The following is a 19,963-nucleotide window of genomic DNA, read 5'->3' as shown; positions in this document are numbered from 1 at the left end:
GTGTGTATACCGCTCCTTTACCGCTCCTGCCCATTGAAATCAATGGGATGGCGTGGCTATACCGCCGGCAAAGCACCTCTGCAGAGGCGCTTTGCAGTGGTATTTAACCCTTTCTCAGCCGCTAGTGGGGGGTAAATCCGCCCCGCTAGCGGCCGCATACCGACGGTAAAACGCCGCTAATAATAGCGGCGTTTTACCGCCGACGCCGCCCCCGCCCCAGTGTGAAAAGGCTCTTAGGCTCCATTCACACTAGCGCGTTTTTTGATGCATTTTGCATTTTGCAGAAATGCATGGGAATTTTTTAACATGGGTTCCTATGGAACATGTTCACATCAATGCCTTTTTGTTTCTCTGCATTTTTGGAAAGGGTCAGGGACTTTTTTTCATGCAAAATGCAGCGTTTTGCATGTAATAGAATTCAATGGACAAGCATCAAAAACGCAAGTGCACCGTTTTTTGCAGCGTTTTTGCAGCGTTTTTGATGCATTTTTGATGCGTTTTTGCCGTTTTTTTTTTTTTTTTTAATTTTTTTAAATTTTTTTAAATTTTTTTTTTAGACTGTAAAAAGAAACTGTAAAAAAAAAAAAAAAAACGCAAAAACGCGGCAAAAACGCCGCAAAAACGCTGCTCAAAAACGTGGCAAGCATGAAAAAAAAACCTCCAAAAACGCCCAAAAGCAACATGCATAAGTGTGAATCGAGCCTGACATGCAAAAAGTCCCCGACCCTTTCCAAAAATGCAGAGGTACAAAAAGGCATTGATGTGAACATGTTCCATAGGAACCCATGTTAAAAAATTCCCATGCATTTCTGCAAAATGCAAAATGCATCAAAAAATGCGCTAGTGTGAATGGAGCCTAACAGGCCAGATTTTAAGTATTACCTTGGGGAGAAGCAGACTAGAATACTGCAATCCCTGGGCAGCAAATGATATCACCTGTGATGTATTTCAGTTATCTTGGCCTGGCCTGTTATGCCTCGTTTCCACTGAGCGGATCGGTTTGGTTCGGTACGGTACGCTATTTTGAGTATTTCCATTATGAAAGTGGCCCATACAATCGAACTGCACCATTCAGGGTCCTGCTTCAGATGTGGGGCCATAGAAAATGTTACGGTTCAGTTAGGGCGGAGCTACGATACATTCCACTGATTGGTGGACGTGTAACACCATGCTAGGCATTTTTTCTAAACCCACGTATGGCCCCTGTCGGTCCGACTTGCAGTGGAAACGCTCACCTGAATAGGCCTTCCAAACTGTATCGACCCGAACCGATCCGCTCAGTGGAAAACGAGGCATTAGTGAGTCCTGAGGACAGGAGTTGAGAACCCATGTACCAAGCTGTATTAACCTGCTTCAAGCTGATTTTGCATTCCTATTGATCTGCATAGGGAGGGAAACAGCGCCGACACAAACAAAAGCCAATATTCATTGGCCCCATGTCAGCTATCAATAGAAAACTTGCCTCTAGTTTGCGGTTTCAAAACCCGGGCCTATTCTGGCATTTCTCTCCTACATGTAAAAATCATCATTTTTTTTTTTGGAAAATTACTCAGAACCCCAAAACATTATATATGTTTTTTTTTTAGCAGAAACCCTAGAGAATAAAATGACGGTCCTTCCAATTTTTTATGTCACACGGTATTTGCACAGGAGTTTTTCAAACGTGATTTTCTTGGACATTTTATTTTTTCATGAATTAAAAAAAAAGAAAAAAATACTAAACTAAGCCCAATTGTCACGCTTTAAAATTGCACACACTCGTGGAATGGCGCCAAACTTTGGTAACTAAAAATCTCCATAGGCTACACTTTAAAGCGAAGTTCCACCTGTTTTCTAGTTTATTAAAAGTCAGCAGCTACAAAAAGCGTAGCTGCTGACTTTTAATAAACAGACACTCACCTGTCCCATGGTCCAGCGATTCGGCCGCCTGAAGCCTCGCTCCTCTCCCCCTCCTCTCCGTGGCGCCATCATAGCAACTGTGGGCACCTGGTCGTGACAGCTTGCGGCTTCACGGCCGGGACTGCACTGCGCATGCGTGAGCCACGCTGCACTCTGCTATTGGCCAGGCAATCTTCTGGGACCTGTCACGTGTCCCAGAAGATTGCAGGAAGGGAGGAGCTACCTAGGAGGGAGAGGAGGAGTCGCCTAGGCGGCCGAAAAACGGAAGCAGGAAGTGGGACAGGAAGTCCCTCTCAAAAGAAGGTACCCAATCCCCCCACCCCCAAAAAAAAATTACATGCCAAATGTGTCAGCTCTGAGGTAAATGGCTGCTGCTGGCCAATTCAGTCTCTGGCTTGCTGATCGAAGGGGCGAGCAGGTAGAAGCACCGAAGGGCAGCGTGAGGGGGGTGGGGGGACCCTCTCCTCCTGCCACTTGTAGAAACAAATCAAGCGGCTAAATAGCCACTATGATTGTTTTTACATTGCAGGGAATTGTCTGCTATAAAAATGATATCCTCACAGCCATATATATTTAACCACTTAAAGTCCAGGATGCCATATGATGTCCTATGGGCTGGAAGTGGTTAACATTCTAGCAGACTCCATAAGACTAATATAAATGTACTTTTTGACCAGTGGCAGCCTGTCCATAAGGGGCACACGGGCGCCGCCCCTTCTAGATATACGTCCAGCCCCCCTACATGCAGGGCGCCAGATGCATGGATTCCAATGGGGTTTTTCTTTTTTTTGAAGCACGTGATTAGAGCCAGAGGCTCTAATAGGTTTAAAAAAAGGGTGGGCTTGGGGCACAGAGCACTGCGCCCTGAGCCCACCCAGTTGTGGGACAATAGCGAATGAATATTTGGTGGTGGCGATCAACCGACAGCATGAAGGGAGCCAAAAAAAAAACAAAAAAACAACCACCACTTTACCATGAAATGCACAGCTTGTACTTACAGCCAATGATGTCTTGTCCTTTTGATAGTTGGCCAGTTGTCTCTGGAGTTCAGCCACCTCCTCTCGGGCCTTCTGTAGCAGTTCAGCCAGTCTGCGATTCTGTAACTGGAGGTCAGCCGCTTCCTTCTCCAGATGGTCCTCCTTCTTCCGCATGTCCTCCATCTGTTCCTGTGAGTGGGAACACAATAGGCTTTATCTGATGGGGAACAGACAAAGACAAAATACCTCAAACCAATAGACTATTGTCCTCTCTGTCACCACGGGTAATTCTAATTTTCCTTTTAACCTGACAACTAAATAAAACTAAAACCAAGGACAATCGTTTATAAATATTAGCCTACCCGTCCTTAAAATGTGGTGGCTGCATTCATTCTCTTTTTTTAGGCTTTTTCTTTCTATTTTTAACCTGGTGATTCTGCTAGTAACACACTTACCCATCAAAATCTGACTGCTCCTTCTACTTATAGTAGTTTTGTACTAGAAAAAAAAAAACATGGTAGCTGCTATTGCTGACTTGAAAATACTGGAAGCTGAGACCTCTGACAATAATGTATTATTTCTGGTCCGCCTGTAGCTCTATATAAGCTGTCACTTTTTAAGCTGTCACAAGAAATGTAAACATCCCTTGTGGCAACAATAAAGCATGACAGGTCCTCTTTATGGAGAGATGTGGGGTCAATAAGACCCCACATCTCTCCTCTACAATGGAAAACATTAGATTAAAAAAAAAAACAAAAACAAAAAAACATTTATCTAATGCTTTAAAAAAAAAAAAATTGTTTACATTGGGCAGGAACAGGAAGTGACACCATTACATCGCTCCGGTCCTCCTAGGTCATAGAGACGAGTGGAGGCCATCTTTACTCTGTGGCCAGCGCTGGACCAGTTCTCAGGCTTCATGATCAGCCAGGTAAGCCCGGGAACTAGCAGAAAGTGGCCACTCGGATCACTTTTAGCAAAAAGACCGCTGTCTGAGGAAAATTCTAATACCGGGGTTATGGCATCTAGCTGCAGCCATAACTTCCGTATTAAATATCAAAATCATGACGTATTTTCCCAGTTAGGCATTTGGCAAGTGGATATACTACCTTCATTGTCAATACTTAAAGTGGAGTTCCACCCAAGTGGAGCTTCCTCTGCTGGGGGGAGGGGCGGAACGGACACCTGTCAAAACCCGGTACCCGCTCCCATTTCCAGGTAAGATCGCCTCAATCATGCGGCGATCTACGACATTTCCGGCCTCTCCTCCTTCCTCCCGCCGCCTTCTGGGAGACACACACAGGTCCCAGAAGACAGAGGGACCATTCAGAAAGCGCAGCGTGACTTGCGCATTCGCAGTAGAAAACAGGCTGTGAAGCCGCAAGGCTTCACTTACTGTTTCCCTTAGTGAAGATGCCATTGCCTGCACTCGGAGCCGATAGATGGATTGGCTAGGGGTGCCGACATTGCAGGGTCCCTGGACAGGTAAGTGTGCTTATAATAAAAGTCAGCAGCTACAGTATTTGTATCTGCTGACTTTTAATTTATTTTATTTTTTTTACAGGCTGGAACTCCTCTTTAATTATTAAAACCCATGTATTCTATGTTTGTTTTAGATGTAGTGGGCTGCTTTAATATATACTGGAATCCGTACTTCTTCGTCACTCTTTGTACCTTAAGTGAGTTGATCAGAGCCAAATTATTCAGTGTGATGTCATTATAATAATTTTGGATGTCACTGAAGGCCTTTTCATGGTTTTTCATCAGTGTATTAATCTATCCGTTTTTTCTCTCCTCCACTTCATGAATCTCAGTCTTTCTGCGCAGATCCAGCTCATCTCGCAGAACGCGCATCTTTTTCTCATACTTGTTTTCAATTTCTGTAAATGGAGTTTCAGAGATCGTGGCATTAACCTTTTCGCTGCCAGAGCCATTTTTGCACACGTTTTAAAAAATAATTTTAGCCCTAAAAATGATGTAAAAACCCCCGTACATAATATATTTTCTGAAAACAGACACCCTAGAGAATAAAATAGTGGTAGTTCCAATTTTTTATGTCACACAATGTTACCGCAAAGGTCTAGTAAATGCAAAATTTCACTAGAAAACACACTGTGTATTTTAGGGCAAACAAAACGCAATAAATGACCCAAATTTTTGGTAAAATATAAGACGAAGTTGCACCAAGTAAATAAATACCTAACATGCCAAGCCTTAAATTTGTGTGCGCCTGTGAAATGGAGACAAATTTCAGTACCCTATATTTTCTATAGGCGACACTTCAAAAGCCCCCTATAGGTATCAGTTTAGAGTTATGGAGGAGGTCTTGTGTTAGAATTATTGCTTGCACTCCAGTGTGCATGGTAATATGTAACGTGTATCGCAATCGCAATGTTTTCATGCGTAGGCACCCCCCGACGCATGTGTTAACGTCTGTACGTGCGTATATGTGGAGGTGGAGGGGCCCGAAAATTATTTGGTGGGGATTTTATGTGCTTGGGTGTAGAGCTGCACGATTAATCGTTAAGAATCAAAATCGTGATTCTTTTCCCTTCCCGAACTTAAAACAGCATTTCCTGATTCTATCCAATAAGTGCAGAGAGTTCTCTGACAGCTGGAAAAAAAAAAAATCCAGGCAGCCTGCCAAGTTTTATCACAACATTGCAGATAACAATAAACAAAGTAACATTTCATTCTTAGATCAAAGAAATCAACTTCTGTCTGTAGATGAGGAAAGTTTAACCACTTAAAGACAGTTCACACCAGGTGCAGTTCCGTTCAGTTTCGTGCGCTTTTTTTCTGCATTAAAAATGCATGCACAGTGTTTTCCATGTGATCCAATGGCTCTAGTTCACACCATGCAGTCAGTTTCTGGTGCAGAAACTGACCGAAAAGTGACTGCATGGTGTGAACTAGAGCCATTGGAATACATGGAAAACACTGTGCATGCATTTTGTGCAGAAAAAAAAGCACACAGAACTGAATGGAACTGCGTCTGGTGTGAATTAGCACTAAACTTTTTCTGACACTTGCTGCTTACAAGTTAAAATCACTATTTATTGCTAGAAAATTACTCAGAAACCCCAAACATTATATATATTTTTTGCAGAGACCCTAGAGAATAAAATGGTGGTTGTTGCAATATTTTATGTCACACTTTATTTGCGCAGCAGTCTTTCAAAAGCAATTTTTTTTGAAAAAAATACACTTTAATGAATTAAAAAAGAAAAAAACAGTAAAGTTAGCCCAATTTTTTTGTATAATGTCAAAGATGTTACGCCGCGAGAATCGTGATCTTTATTCTAAGCAAAAAAATAGCGATTCTCATTTTACCAAAATCGTGCAGCTCTTCTTGGGTGTAACTTAACTTCTTTGGAAAAAAAAAGAAAACTTTTTTTTACTTTACTTTTTTTTTTTTTTAATCAGTGCACAAAAAGTCCCCTATGTGATGATTTTGTAGGTGACAGGTTCTCTTTAATGAGATTTGCAGGGTCTAAAAGACCCCTAATGTCTCCTTTGGAATCCACTAAATGTTTTGCCATGCAGATCGCATGGCAAAACACTACTTCCTTGCTGAGCTAGCCGGGGTCACCTAGATGCTTACCCAGAAGTGATGTCACGGACATCGCTTACCGGGGTCACAGCAAGGAAGGGAGGAGAGCAGATGTGTGTCCACTCTTCTCCTTCCCCCGCAGCCGCCATGTCGCTCACGGACCTGCAGATGGACAAGCGGAGCCCGGTAAGCATGGCCGGGGGGCGCGTTTGGGGAAGCCAGTACCGGGGGTGTGTGGAGGCAATCAGGCGGCTGCCAGATTTGCCCCAGTGGTTGCAGCAAATGGACTGTGTGTGTGATTCCCCCCCGCTGTCAGGTCCATACAACGTACGCACCTGGCAGCGAAAGGGTTAGCCAACTCTACCTTATCCTGTATGAGCCTCCTGCAGCCATCAAAATACTGACCTTTTACTTGTCTCTCGAAGTCACTCCTTTACTGTGTTCTTTCTTCATCTTGTTTCTGTCAAATGCAATGAGACGCCATTATAAATGTGAAAACAAAACCTCCCGAAAAACTTTAGGAGTCTGTGAAGGGGGATTATCTGCAAGGATAAAGGTGAACAAATGTTTGCAGCTGAAAATTTAGTTTAGCTCCACCCCTTTTCTCTTACCATTTTGAGATTCTTCAACACCATCTCATTGGCCAGCTCCTGCTCTTTGAGCTCCACCTACGCATATCTTTGGACAGCAGGCTCTCCTGAGTGTGGTGATCTTGGTGTGCCAGCTTCATAGCAACGCTGCCCTCCGCTTTCAGCTCTGAGAGGTTGCTCTGATGCTCATACAGAAGATGCTTCAATTTCTGTTTATATACCTGAAGAGGACAAGCAAAAATAAAAGTTTGATGTGTACTTAAAGCGGTAGTAAACCACTGGGAAAAAAAAAACCTGCAAGACAATAGCATATTATAGAATACTTACCTTAGAAAGAAACACCCGCAGCGCACTCGGTCACCACTGAGGGGGCTGACATGTTCCCTCGGCGTTTCTTCTGGGTTCGCGGGCTCCAGCGCTGTGAGTGGCCGGAGCCGAGATGACATCACTCCCGCGCATGCACACGGGAGTCTTCCGTTCCGGCATGATATGCCGAACTTTCAGAGCGCATGCGCCGCTGACATCAGCGGCTGCATGCAGGGTTAATGTCTCCTAACTGTGCATCGTATAGGAGATATTCATTTTACCTACAGGTAAGCCTTATTATAGGCCTACCGGTAGGTAAAAATGACCAAGCGGGGTATACAATCGCTTTAACGTGGAGTTCCAGGCTAAGATAAAACTAGGTCTAAACCAATTATAGCTGTTGACTTTTACATTTTTTTTTTATTTAGAGGCTGGAACTCCACTTTAAAGAGTAACTCCATTTTTGTTGAGATGAAACCCCTCCCCTTTAACCACTTCAGCCCCGGAAGGATTTACCCCCTTCCTGACCAGAGCACTTTTTACAATTTGGCACTGCGACTCTTTAACTGCTAATTGCGCGGTCATGCAATGCTGTAACCAAACGAAATTTGCGTCCTTTTCTTCCCACAAATAGAGCTTTCTTTTGATGGTATTTGATCACCTCTGCCGTTTTTATTTTTTGCGCTATACACGGAAAAAGACCGAAAATTTTGAAAAAAAATGATATTTTCTACTTTTTGTTCTAAAAAAAATCCAATAAACTCAATTTTAGTCATACATTTAGGCCAAAATGTATTTGGCCACATGTCTTTGGTAAAAAAAATGTCAATAAGTGTATATTTATTGGTTTGCGCAAAAGTTATAGCGCCTACAAACTAGGGTACATTTTCTGGAATTTACACAGCCTTTAATTTATGACTGCCTATGTCGTTTCTTGAGGTGCTAAAATGGCAGGGCAGTACAAAACCCCCACAAATGACCCCATTTTGGAAAGTAGACACCCCAAGGAAATTGCTGAGAGGCATTTTGAGCCCATTGAATATTCATTTTTTTTGTCCCAAGTGATTGAATAATGACAAAAAAAAAAAAAAATTACAAAAAGTTGTCACTAAATGATATATTGCTCACACAGGCCATAGGCATATGTGGAATTGCACCCCAAAATACATTTAGCTGCTTCTCCTGAGTATGGGGATACCACATGTGTGGGACTTTTTGGGAGCCTAGCCGCATACGGGGCCCCGAAAACCAATCACTGCCTTCAGGATTTCTAAGGGCGTACATTTTTGATTTTACTCCTCACTACCTATCACAGTTTTGAAGGCCATAAAATGCCCAGATGGCACAAACCCCCCCAAATGACCCCATTTTGGAAAGTAGACACCCCAAGCTATTTGCTGAGAGGCATGTTGAGTCCATGGAATATTTTATATTTTGACACAAGTTGCGGGAAAGTGACAATTTATTTTTTATTTTTTTTTTTTTTTGCACAAAGTTGTCACTAAATGATATATTGCTCACACAGGTCATGGGCATATGTGGAATTGCACCCCAAAATACATTCTGCTGCTTCTCTTGAGTACGGGGATACCACATGTGTGGGACTTTTTAGGAGCCTAGCCACGTACGGGACCCCGAAAACCAATCACCGCCTTCAGGATTTCTAAGGGTGTACATTTTTGATTTCACTGCCTATCACAGTTTCAGAGGTCATGGAATGCCCAGGTGGCACAAACCCCCCCCCAAATGACCCCATTTTGGAAAGTAGACACCCCAAGCTATTTGCTGAGAGGCATGGTGAGTATTTTGCAGCTCTCATTTGTTTTTGAAAATGAAGAAAGACAAAAAAAAAAATTTTTTTTTTCTTTTTTTAATTTTCAAAACTTTGTGACAAAAAGTGAGGTCTGCAAAATACTCACTATACCGCTCAGCAAATAGCTTTGGGTGTCTACTTTCCAAAATGGGGTCATTTGGGGGGGTTTTGTGCCACCTGGGCATTCCATGGCCTCCGAGACTGTGATAGGCAGTGAAGAGTGAAATCAAAAATTTACGCCCTTAGAAAGCCTGAAGGCGGTGCTTGGTTTTCGGGGTCCCATACGCGGCTAGGCTCCCAAAAAGTCTCACACATGTGGTATCCCCGTACTCAGGAGAAGCAACAGAATGTATTTTGGGGTGTAATTTCACATATTCCCATGGCATGTTTGAGCAATATATCATTTAGTGACAACTTTGTGCAAAAAAAAAAAAAAAAAAAAAAAAAATTTGTCTCTTTCCCGCAACTTGTGTCACAATATAAAATATTCCATGGACTCGACATGCCTCTCAGCAAATAGCTTGGGGTGTCTACTTTCCAAAATGGGGTCATTTGGGGGGGGGGGTTGAACTGTCCTGGCATTTTATGCACAACATTTAGAAGCTTATGTCACACATCACCCACTCTTCTAACCACTTGAAGACAAAGCCCTTTCTGACACTTTTTGATTACATGAAAAAATTATTTTTTTTTGCAAGAAAATTACTTTGAACCCCCACACATTATATATATTTTTAAAGCAAATGCCCTACAGATTAAAATGGTGGGTGTTTAATTTTTTTTTTTCACACAGTATTTGCGCAGCGATTTTTCAAACGCATTTTTTGGGGAAAAAACACACTTTTTTACATTTTAATGCACTAAAACACACTATATTGCCCAAATGTTTGATGAAATAAAAAAGATGATCTTAGGCCGAGTACATGGATACCAAACATGACATGCTTTACAATTGCGCACAAACGTGCAGTGGCACCAAAATAAATACATTTTTAAAAGCCTTTAAAAGCCTTTACAGGTTACCACTTTAGATTTACAGAGGAGGTCTACTGCTAAAATTACTGCCCTCGATCTGACCTTCGCGGTGATACCTCACATGCATGGTGCAATTGCTGTTTACATTTGACGCCAGACCAACGCTTGCGTTCGCCTTAGCGCGAGAGCAGGGGGGACAGGGGTGCTTTTTTTTTTTTTTTCTTTATTATTTTTTTGCTTTTTTATCTTATTTTAAAACTGTTCCTTTCATTTTTTTTTTTTTTTAATCATTTTTATTGTTATCTCAGGGAATGTAAATATCCCCTATGATAGCAATAGGTAGTGACAGGTACTCTTTTTTGAAAAAATTGGGGTCTATTAGACCCTAGATTTCTCCTCTGCCCTCAAAGCATCTGACCACACCAAGATCGGTGTGATAAAATGCTTCCCCAATTTCCCAATGGCGCTGTTTACATCCGGCGAAATCTAAGTCATAAAATGCTCGTAGCTTCCGGTTTCTTAGGCCATAGAGATGTTTGGAGCCACTCTGGTCTCTGATCAGCTCTATGGTCAGCTGGCTGAATCACCGGCTGCATTCTCAGGTTCCCTGTTGAGACAGGAGAGCCAGAGAAAAACACGGAAGATGGTGGGGGGGGGGGGCATTCTCTCCCACTGCTTGTAAAAGCAGTCTAGAGGCTAATTAGCCGCTAGGATTGCTTTTACATGAAAGCCGACCGCTGGCTGAAAAGAATGATACCAAGATGATACCTAAACCTGCAAGCATCATTCTGGTATAACCACTCAAAGTCGTGAATGCTGTACCTGAAGACAAAAAAATGGTTAACAATAAAGCACAGTAAACGGTAAAGTATAAAAAATTGCATACCTGAAAAGCAAACATGATAAAACATAATAACAATAAAACATTGCAGAATAGAATACAGTAAAAAAGAGCAGAAGAATAGAGAGAGAGAGAATAGAGAGAGAACAATAAAACGACAACTATTATTTTTTATTTTATATTTTTGTTTGTGTTTTTTTTTTTTTTTTTACACTTTTTTTGTAACTGTAACTTTTATAACTGTAACCGGTTCCAGGTTCGGGTCTCTAAAAATGCGATGGCATCTTGGGAGACCCTGTGAAAGTGTGCCTAGTCTGTGCAATGCTGTACCCTACGCTAATACTCAACTAGTGAATGGTAGCGTTCAAAACATTCACCAATGCAAAGACCAGGATTGTCAGGACAGGAGGGACAATAATAGCGGGTGTCACGCCTATATCCGCGTTTGCTGCAGACACAACATCTTTTTTGGGGGGGTTCGTTGGGTAGGGGTACTCGGGAGGACATAAAAATGCCTCTCGTGCAGCCGACTGCATTTGGTTGGGGATGTGAATGGGGGAAGTACGGGCGCTGCAGAAGTGGTGGGTTCCCAATTAGGATTGGCGAATGCAGCAGGAAGGGCATTATGGGCACGACGGGCCTGTGTTTGTCTTCTTGGTGGCAGCGGGACACTATTTGTGCTTGCCACCTCACCAGTGCAGTGCTGGTTTGACTACGACCGGGGTGTACTAGGCCGCTGGCGCTTGCCAGTTCACCAAAACGCTACCAAAAAAACTGTTAGCGATCGCAGGGATCAGGCCTGACTCTGCGAACGCTGCAGTTATGCGTTTAGTGTTTTGTAAGTTACAGTGATCGATCGATACTGCACTTGGGTGGGCTGGGCTGGGCCGGGCGGAGGGGCAAAACGCAGGTGCTAGCAGGTATCTGGGCTGATCCCACTAACACTGCGTTTTTGGGAACCCTAAACTGCTGGGGACACCAGTATAGATCTGATCGGATCAGATATTGATCAGTTCAGATACTATACCACTAAGGGAGGTGTACGGTGCGTGCGTGGGTGTTAGCGCTACTGGCACTAACCTGACGCTGCCTGGGGCTGGTGCTTGCCAGTTCACCAAAACGCTACCAAAAAAACTGTTAGCGATTGCAGGGATCAGGCCTGACTCTGCGAACGCTGCAGTTATGCGTTTAGTGTTTTGTAAGTGACAGTGATCGATCGATACTGCACTTGGGTGGGCTGGGCCGGGCCGGGCGGAGGGGCAAAACGCAGGTGCTAGCAGGTATCTGGGCTGATCCCGCTAACACTGCGTTTTTGGGAATCCTAAACTGCTGGGGACGCGAGTATAGATCTAATCGGATCAGATATTGATCCGTTCAGATACTATACCACTAAGGGAGGTGTACGGTGCGTGCGTGGGTGTTAGCGCTACTGGCACTAACCTGACGCTGCCTGGGGCTGGTGCTTGCCATTTCACCAAAACGCTACCAAAAAACTGTTAGCGATCGCAGGGATCAGGCCTGACTCTGCGAACGCTGCAGTTATGCGTTTAGTGTTTTGTAAGTGACAGTGATCGATCGATACTGCACTTGGGTGGGCTGGGCCGAGCCGGGCGGAGGGGCAAAATGCAGGTGCTAGCAGGTATCTGGGCTGATCCCGCTAACACTGCGTTTTTGGGAACCCTAAACTGCTGGGGACGCTAGTATAGATCTGATCGGATCAGATATTGATCTGTACAGATACTATACCACTAAGGGAGGCGTATGCTGCGTGCGTGGGTGTTAGCGGTACTGGCGCTAATCTGACGCTGCCTGGGGCGACGCATATCACCGCCGGGCGATCAGGGGGCTAAATCTTTATTCGGTAATAAACGGCGGGTGCCCTGACACTATAAAAAATAAACAAACTAACCAGCGTCACCCGTAACGGTTATACAGTGATCAGTGGTGAAAGGGTTAACTAGGGGGCAATCAAGGGGTTAAAACATTTATTCGGTAGTATATGGGGGTCCCTGTCGCTATAAAACGCTGACGGCGAACCTAAATATTTACCTCACTAACTAGCGTCACCAGCGACACTAATACAGCGATCAGAAAAATGATCGCTTAGCGACACTGGTGACGGGGTGATCAAGGGGTTAAAACTTTATTAGGGGGGGTTAGGGGGGTATCCTAGACCTAAAGGGGGCCTAACACTCACTGCCCTAACACTGTAACTGTCACAAACTGACACCAATACAGTAATCAGAAAAAAAAAAAAAAAAAAAAAAAAAACAGCTTGGTGTCAGTTTGTGACAGGGGGGGGGGTGATTGGGGGGGGATCGGGGGGCGATCGGGGGGGGGGATCGGGGTGTTTTGTGTGCCTGGCATGTTCTACTGTGTGTGTGTGTGTTGGTGCACTCACATTGCAGTCTTCTCTCCTCGGCCCGGAACGGAAAATGCCGAGCCGAGGAGAGATGACATCATTTCCTCTGCCTCTGTGTACAATACAGAGGCAGGGAAATGATCCCATTGGCTGGGAGCGATCGCGAGGGGGGGGCCACGAATGGATGGCCTCCCCCTCACCACCGATCGCCGTGGGAGATTTGCCGACCGCCGCAGGCACCGGGGGGGGGTCCGATCGGACCCCCCACCCGCGGGCAGGCAAGGACGTACCTGTACGTCCTTTTGCCTGCCCGTGCCATTCTGCCGACGTATATAGTCGTGCGGCGGTCGGCAAGTGGTTAAGTAATCGATGTACATTGCAGGGATTGTAACAAACTGTTGCAAATTTCTTTCCTTTGTTATTCTAAAGAAATAGTTGTTTGTAGCGACTTTATAATTATCAATCAGCTGCTGCACTTGCAGGGTTCAATGAGGTAAGTGGCAGGGTCTACATCTTTTCAGACGTGATTTCCCTTTGAGAGTATCTCCTTAAAAATGAAATGTTTGTTGCACGGGGTGCCAAAAATCTGACTTGTATCTTAGTGCAAACTTCTGGGAAAATCAGTGAGCCGATCACAGAAGCAGGAAATGAAATTTCTTGGGGGTGCTCTGTATACCATCTGTGTACAGAGCGCCTACAGGTGGCCATATTGCAATTTACAGAAAATTACATTGGCTGCATATTTAAAAGGAAAGGTAAGTTTTTTAATAATATTCAATTACAATATGACTTGTGTAGCAATTGTATGTATGTGTGTGTATATACACACACACACACACACACACACACACACACACACACACACACAGATCGTGTTTTTTTTTTTTTTATTTGCTACATTAGCATCTGTTTTATTTTTTTATGTCATTTACAGGTATGCTAAGAAATGTGTAAGTGTAACCCTTCCAAGTATTTATTACCCCTCACAGATATCACCGTTCTCCCCCTGACAATGCCTCCATCTGCTTTTCTCTTCAGTAGGACAGAGCCATCTTTATTCAGGCATCATCCAAGGTCATCATCTACTGAAGAGTCCAACTCAGAGATCACTCGGTTATGTAAACCCCAGACCCTGTGTTACATTGCAGCACCGTACCACAACTGCAGGCTGACCCTTTGGCTCGCGGTGGCGGCGTGACCCCTTTGAACTCAATGGCTGAGTTTGATTGGTTGTGCCACCTATTAAAGTCTGCAGTCGCAGAAAAAATGCTGCAGCATGTGTACAGCCCTGTCTGGCTGTATTGGTACTGTCTGGGCCGATCGGGGGGGCAGTAATATCATGGCTCAGCTGTCTGTTTTTACTGCTCCCTGGACCTAGTGTAGGAACTCTAAAGTCAGCTATAGATAGTTAGAATCTCAGCCAGTTCAGCAGGAACCAGCCAAGATTCGAACCATGTATGGGCAGGCTTAAGGTACCCAAGTTGATCAATCAATCAGCTTGGGTACAACTATCCTGCCAGATTCTACATGCAATTACTGCCAGTGGCTGTTATAGCCACTAGCAATAATCACTGTGTTCTCCTGAGGGACTGTGTTCTCACTGTCGGTGTTGGGAGGGGAATCAAGCAATTTTCTTTCCTGCAACCACGGCTCAGTCTATGGCCAGTCTTAGCACCCCAACAAACAAGGCAAGCTCTCCCAAAATGGATATCTGAGCTTTGTAGGGCCAACTTTAATCACTGCCTTCTACTTGCACCTCTTAGGGACTACATTGTCAACATATCCAAAGTACCAGATGTGCTGACCAACTGCAGCCATTACTGAGCCAAATGAAGGTGGTGATAGACGCTCTATTATCATTATTATACAGGCTTTATTTAGCGCCAAAAGTTTCAGCATCGCTTTACAACGTGAGGGCAGACAGTACAGTTACAATCCAATTCAATACAGGAGGAATCAGAGGGCCCTGTTTGTTAGAGCTTACAATCTAGAAGGCAGGGTCAAGTGAAACAAAAAAGGTAATTGTGATGAACGCGGATGTCAGATCCCTGCCTTCCTCGCTAACTTGCAACGAAGGACCGGCCAACCTCACACCACGCTGTCACTTACATAACAATGCCACTCTCAGCTGCGCCCAGCACAAAGATTTTCCAGCTTGCAGGACCACAATCTAGGTGCGAGCAGCCTGAGAGTGATTGTCACTGGGCTAATTACACAATTAACCCTTTAACTGCCACCACCCCCGTTTAAAAGACCGAGCCGGGGGAGACTCGTAATTTTAGCAATACCAATTATAATTTTAGAATAAGCGTCTGCCACATACACTGCCACCACAGACAGGTCTGCTCAGAGTCTTACTCTACAACAGTAGCGCCCTTCAAGAGGCAGGTTCGTTTATAGCTTGCATTAAGAGCTTTAGAGACAAGGTTAACACTTTTCAACATAAGGGTTTAGTATGAAAAGGTCAAAGTTGATGCAAATCAAACATTTACAGAAAAAAGATGATCAAAAGATAAAGACAATATACAGCCACAAAGAAATAAGGTAGAATTGGGAAGGAAGAATACTTGCAATTAATGTCCGAGGGTTGATCAGAGTTCGATCGATGAGCTAGGTAATCGGTTCTCGACTTGGCAGATGTTTCTTCTTGGATGGTAAAAGGAGAACTGTCTATTGTCTTGGCATCTCCTCTTTTCTGTCAAATCAAAGGGGGTGTTGACAGTGACCAGTGACCAATCGTCTGATCATCTTGTTTAGGGGTTGGTTGCTGGGAGGTGTCTACAGTCATGACCACGTCCCAGGTAGATTTTGTGATACATATTCATATATTTGCATCTATAGTGTTTACAGACTGCAAATATCCATATTATTATTCAACGTGAGATTTCCTTCAAAACAAGTCTAAACATGCCATATCTATAATGTATAGCCTGCTTAGGAGGAATAAGTGGTACCAGGGGTTTCCCATATGACCTGCCATAGGGGTGTCTGGACTTGAAACGTTACATATTATCTGAGGAAACTAAATATGTCCATATTATGGCTGTGCTATTACTCTAAACTAGTCGGAAGTTATGAAACATGCTGAAATTTCATACTTATTCCACTGTTTTAAGCTTGATGTGTATTCAGACAATTTACAACCGGGCCCTGTTAGGTCTCTGAATGGAGAGGGTGACAGTTTTACGACAGGCCTGAACACTCTGCCCTTTCAACAAGCTGTTTTTTACTGACCTAGCCTGGTTCTGTTTTCTCTGTTGAGATAACCTTTTCTGTTGAACTTAAAAAGCTTTGAATTCCTAAGACAAGGGAGGAGGGAGGAGGGAGTTCAGATTTCTCTGTAATGTTACATGGTTAGCCAACTGTCATGGCTTCTTCCACACAACATGGCAGCTAGCTACAGCTTTTCATGTCCAGTACGTGATATCGTTACAGTAATAACTGTGGGGGATGAACTGATGGAGAAAATGAAAATACAGTTGTTAGTTGTGGGAAGGATAGGCTTCTCTGAAGAGGAGGGTTTTCAGGGATCATCTAAAAACTAATAGGGTAGGAGATAATCGGACAGATTGGGGTAAGGAGTTCCATAGGATTGGTGAGGCTCTGGAAAAGTCCTGGAGGCGAGCATGGGAGGAGATGACGAGGGAGCTAGAGAGCAGGAAGAATGAAGAAAACAATTAGGATAATATTTTGAGACTAGGCTAGGCTATATTACAGATTATAGGCTAGCTTATACAGATTAACAAAATAAACTGGGGAATGTAGAAGTGAGGCACTGACACCAGTGTTGGTTTTGGTTGGTGTTGCCCTTTAAGAATTTTGTGCAGCTCTACGTTTCGTTCCCAATACCTAGTGGCGGAATGCGATTATGATAAATGATATACCGGCTCCATATGGCCGGATCTAGATTTTATACCAGGGAAGTTTTTCTGTTTGAGTTCCTTCTGTTTCCAGGAAATTGCTGACTTAAAGGAGAAGGAAATGTGTCTTGTCTGCGTCTCAGAATCTGGATCAGCAAAGTAAGCAAAGGAAAATCTGGATAGAAAACTTCCTTTGCTGCAGGCAGAGGCTTCTGGGGTGTCCAAAGGATGCGGCAAGGAGCGACACTGAACACACACTGTATGAAATCTACAAGGATAGTGTCCTCTGTATGGGATCACACAGCAACAAGATCAATTTCCTTTTCTATGGATTTCACAAATTTTACATCTTAACGTGACAGTTTGTCATAAGAATAAAAATCTGAAACAACTAGAACTGCAAACACTCCATCCAAGATAAGTCTTCCATTGAAGTCCACTGGGAAAGAGTTGGTCTCCTAGTTCCCCCACAGTGCTCAGTGGTTCCTCCCACCACCCTCCAGATCATTGGTGGATGCAGTAGTGTTGTAGGAGGTCAATGGGAGAAACCAGTGAGCGCGGGGGCAGCACAAAAGATAAGATATTCAGTCTCTTTTTCTAACAATTAAAGTAAATTCCAACAGGATCACCATAAGATAATCTATAATGAAACTTGCTCTTTTCCACTCTTTGCCTCCCCATCACTCTCAGTTCTTCTGCGTTTTGTGAGTAAAGCAGAACTACACTGTATCTGAGCACCACAAACCAAAAGCTCTATTTAATTCATTTTTAACCACTTCAATACCAGGCACTTTCACCCCCTTCCTGCCCAGTCCAATTTTCAGCTTTCAGAGCTGTTGCACATTGAATGACAATTGCACGGTCATGCAACACTGTACCCAAACAAAATTTTTATAATTTTTTTCACACAAATAGAGCTTTCTTTTGGTGGTATTTGATCATCACTGGGGTTTTTATTTTTTGCGCTACAAATAAAAGACCAAAAATTTTGAAAAAAAAAAAAACATTTTTCTTTGTTTCTGTTACAAAACTTTGTGAATAAGTAAGTTTTCTCCTTCACTGATGAGGCTGCAATGACAGGCACTGATGAGGCAGTACTGATTGGCACTGATGATGAAGCATATGCAACACTGATAAGAGGCACTAATATTCGGCACTGATGGGCACACATAGGCAGCACTGATTGGCGGCACTGATAGATGGCACTGATCAGGAAGCACTAACAGGCATCACTGATGGGCACAGAGTGCCATCCTAATGGGCACTGATTGGCATCCCTCGTGGGCTCACCTGGTGGCCTTCAGTGGGCATCCCTGGTGGTTTCCAGTGGGCATCCTCGATGGGTCTGCACTGATAATCAATGCGCAGACCCCCCTGTCAGGAGAGCAGCTAATCGGCTCTCCTCTACTCGCGTCTTGTCAGTGTAAGTAGCAGAAAAGCCGATAAACAGTTCTTCCTGGTTACCATGTGATCAGCTGTTGGCGCACGCTAGTGGGCGCACGCTAGCGGCTTATCCTGCTGGACGTCATATAATGTCCAGTCAGGGTAATACAACCACTTTCCGGCCATGATTCTGCTATATGGCGGGCGGGAAGTGGTTAATATTTAAAGTAAACTCCCCCATCCATCCATGTCTCCATGCATTATTTTGCTGAGAAATCACTTTGAAAAACACCCCCTAGCATTTCTAGCCACTGCCATCTTGAGTAAGGGCAGATGTTTCATGTAGCATTTACTTCCTGGAATCCATATGCCCTTAGCCCAGGCATGTAGGCAGCAGGGTGTGCTTAGCTGAGAAAACCCCTCCTCCTTTCTTCCCCTCCTGAAGACTCCTGGAATGTATGACATCATTTGCCTAAGCATGAAAACCAGGAAGTAACTAAACAAATGTATAAAAAAAAAGTAAAACAAGTAAATATGATATACCCGTATTTATCGGCATATAACACGCACCTTAATTTTAAGAGGGAGGTTTCAGGAAAAAAACCTTACATTTTAAATAAAGAATTTTGAAGAAGAATAAGGGTCAGTGCCCATCAATGCAGCCTTAGCAGTGCCTATCTGCAGCCTCGCCATTGCCCATCATTGCAGCCTGTTCAGTGCCCATCTGCAGCCTTGCCCATCATTGCAGCCTGATCAGTGCCCATCTGCAGTCTTGCCCATCATTGCAGCCTGATCAATGCCCATCTGCAGTCTTGCCCATCATTGCAGCCTGATCAGTGCCCATCTGCAGGAGGTGGGACTGGGCGTGACTGCGAGCAGAGCTGAGTACACAGGAGATTCGGCTCTATCTATTTCGGCAGCGCTTGTTCCCTCCATCCCCTCCGAGGCAGCTGTTCGGCGTATGACACGCACACACGATTTTCCCCTGATTTTAAAGGGGAAAAGGTGCGTGTTATACGCCGATAGATACAGTACTTTACTAATGGTAGCAGCATGAGGATTAAAAATAGTCAATGTTGATTGAGAGAGGAAAGTTCCACTTTAAGGAATACAATAGTCTGCACATATCATTGCCTCGTTGAAAGTAAAGCTCTTCTTTTGTGTCTTCCATTTTACTAACATTGTAATTATAGAGCTGCATGAATGCTTTCACATATTTTTGAAACACTGTTTTGGATACGTAGAAGTGTCTACCAACTGTATGTGAAAAATGTGCAATAAAGTTCTATTTCTTTAAAAAAAAAAAAACTGCTGCAGGTATAGGTATAGAGAGCAGACACCTTGAGTTATACGCACCTGAAGTCATCCAAACCCACCATCATTGTCCAATCCTGGCACTTAACA

General features: G+C 43.8%; 1 long non-coding RNA gene and 1 pseudogene across 1 annotated transcript in view; one reads left to right on the top strand and one right to left on the bottom strand.

The window, feature by feature from the left end:
• The window catches only part of LOC141144816 (uncharacterized), a 238,371-nt gene that overhangs the window by 173,224 nt on the left and 45,184 nt on the right, over positions 1-19,963 (top strand). The gene's annotated exons all lie outside the window — the stretch shown is intronic.
• The window catches only part of LOC141145736 (dynein regulatory complex subunit 4-like), a 29,279-nt pseudogene that overhangs the window by 5,422 nt on the left and 3,894 nt on the right, over positions 1-19,963 (bottom strand).

Source organism: Aquarana catesbeiana, linkage group LG05, assembly GCF_042186555.1.
Source record: "Aquarana catesbeiana isolate 2022-GZ linkage group LG05, ASM4218655v1, whole genome shotgun sequence".
NCBI lineage: Eukaryota > Metazoa > Chordata > Amphibia > Anura > Ranidae > Aquarana > Aquarana catesbeiana.
This window is presented reverse-complemented; position numbering and strand designations above follow the sequence as displayed.